Below are 2,872 nucleotides of genomic sequence, written 5' to 3'. Positions count from 1 at the left end.
ATAGGTGGGAGTTGAACAATGAGAACACATGGACATAGGGCAGGGAACGACAAACACTGGGGCTTGTTTGGGGGTGGGAATCTATGGAAGGGATAGCATTAGGAGAAACAGCTAATGTAAATGATGAGTTGATGGATGCAGCAAACCAACATGACACATGTTTACCTATTTAACAAACCTTCACATTCTGCACATTTACCCTAGACCTTAAAGTGTAAGATAATATTGAATGTTGCATACTATAATTTCTGGCCAAAATGGATTAAACTAGACATCAATAACAGAAGAAAATTCATAAAATTCATAAATACATGAAAATTAAACAATTTACTCTTCAACATGCTTTGGTTCAAGAGTTAGAAAACTTAATATTTTGAACTTCTCCATAATGCCCAAGGTGACCTACAGATTTAACACAATCCCTATGAAATTCTTAATTTTATTTTTGACAGAAACAGAAAATGTGACTCCCCAAAGTATACAGAATTTCAAGGGACCACAGAAAAATGTTGGAAGCATTAAAATTCCTGATTTCAAAACATGTTATAAATGTACAGTAATCAAAGTAGTTTGTTACTGGCTTAAAGACAGACAACTAGACTAATAAAACAATGCAAAATGATGTAAACTCTCACATATTTATTGTAGCTTCACTTACAAAAATCAATAGGTTAAAGTTATCCATACTTCCTTTAACTAATGAATGAATGAATACAATTTGGAATATAAAAACAATAGAATATTACTCAGTTTTTGAAAAGCAGAAAACCTTTTATATACAATAAAAATACAATCTTGATGACATTATGCTAAATAAACTGAGCCAGCTACAAGACAGATACTGTGTGAATCCACATGTATGAAATATCTAAAGTAGTAACACCCTTAGAAACAGAGAACAAGATGGCGTTTGTAAAGGGCTGAAAAAAGGAGAAAATGGGCAGTGGTTTCAGGTGTACTGAGTTTTAATTTTGTAAGACAAAAATGTTCTAGAGATACCTCGCATAATGTCAGTATGCTTAACAAGTCTAAACTATGTAATTATTGTCATTGTAAATTATTGTAAAATTGCAAATAATTGTCAATTTTATGTGTTTCTTGTAACAATGTAAACAACAATAATACCTAAGGGAGACAGAGTTATAATGCATTTCAATAATTACCTTCAGGTCCTCAGCAAAACCTGAGTCCTTTCCTCTCGCTTTCCTCCCCAAATATTGCGAGCTTCCCCACTCGCTCCGCACCTTCTCCATCAACTATGGGTCCCTGGGATCTGTCCAGTTGCCCAGTTAAAGCACCCAGCAGGTCAGCAGTGTGGCCAGCTTCTATACAGGTGCTGGGGCCCGGGGCTCCTGGATCCCTGTGTCCCATTCCACCAGCTTCCACGACAACTTGGAGTCTGTGGTCCTAGCTGCGGCGATTGCCAGGGGTCTGGCAACTAAGAGGGGTATCCAGAATGAGAAGGAGACCATGCAAGGCCTGAACAACTGCCTGGCCTCCTACCTGGACGGAGTGAGGAACCTGGAAAGTGAGGATTGGAAGCTGGAGAACAAAATCCGGGAGCACCAGGAGAAGAAGTGTCCCCAGGTCAGAGACTGAAGGCATTACTTCAGGACGATTGAGAACCTGAGAACTCAGACCTTTTCCAACTCTGTGGACAGTGCCTTCATCATCCTTCAGACTGACAATGACCATTTTGCTCCTGATGACTTTAAAGTGTGAGACAAAGCTGGCCACGTGCCAGTCTGTGGAGAGCAACATCACTGATAACACCAGTGTCACTCAGCCGCTGCTGGAGACAGATATGGAGGCCTTCAAGGAAGAGCTGCTCTTCATGAAGCACCATGAGGAGGAAGTTAAAGGTCTACAAGCCCTTATTTCCAGCTCTTGTTTGACCATGGAGGTTGACCAAGACCCCAAGTCTCAGGATCTTGTCAAGATCATGGCAGGCATGCAGGCCCAATATGACAAGATGGCTCAGAAAAACTGAGAGGAACTTGACAAGTACTGGTCCCAGCAGACTGAGGAGAGGACCACAGTGGTTGCCATGCAGTTCCCTGAGATCGGAGCTGCTGAGATGATGCTCAGGGAGCTGAGATGTACAGACCAGTCCTTGGATATCGACCTGGACTCGATGAGAAATCTGAAGGCCAGCTCGGAGAACAGCCTGAGGAAGGTAGATGCAGATGGAGCGGCTCAACAGGATCATGCTGCAACTGGAGTCAGAGCTGGCACAGAGCCAGGAGTAGGGGCACCAGGTCCAGGAGCAGGAGGCCCTGCGGAACATCAAGGTCAAGCTGGAGGCTGAGATTGCCACCTACTGCCACCTGCTAGAAGACGGGGAGGACTTCAGTCTTGGCAATGCTCTGGACAGCAGCAAATACTTGCAAAGCATCCAAAAGACCACCACCTGCAGGATAGTGGAGAGCAAAGTGGTGTCTGAGACCAACAACACCGCCGTTTTGAGGTGCTGAGCCAGCAGAAGCAAGGTCCCTTCGGGTCCCTTTGCTGAACCAATAAAAAGTTCAGAGGTCAAAAAAAAATTACCTTCAAATCACAGAAGTGTTTTCCTCACACAAAAGTAATAGAGATTCATTAATACATAGATGTGGAAATTAGGACAATTTCCACAACTACTCACCCAAAGAGGATTTTTTAAAAAATTGACTACCGACTAATAAAACAAATACACAAGTAATAAGTAAAGTGTTAGCAATGTTTATACAGGCAAACGAACAGAGAATTATGTTGGCAATAGACATATGGCTGATTCATATTTGACCTTTTTTCTATATCCTCTTAAAGTGTACACAGTTGGATATAGTCATATAAAATTATAATGGGGGGCGGAGCAAGATGGCCGAATAGGAAC

At 42.1% G+C, this 2,872-nt stretch overlaps 1 pseudogene; it reads left to right on the top strand.

The window, feature by feature from the left end:
• The first annotated feature begins 1,258 nt into the window (after positions 1 to 1,258).
• Positions 1,259 to 2,474, top strand: LOC105519372 (annotated as a pseudogene).
• Positions 2,475 to 2,872: the final 398 nt, after the last annotated feature.

The sequence above is a fragment of the Colobus angolensis genome, unplaced genomic scaffold (genome assembly GCF_000951035.1).
Source record: "Colobus angolensis palliatus isolate OR3802 unplaced genomic scaffold, Cang.pa_1.0 Scaffold346, whole genome shotgun sequence".
NCBI classification, from domain to species: domain Eukaryota; kingdom Metazoa; phylum Chordata; class Mammalia; order Primates; family Cercopithecidae; genus Colobus; species Colobus angolensis.
Note: the sequence above shows the minus strand (reverse complement) of the source record. Positions and strands in the feature narration are given on the sequence as shown.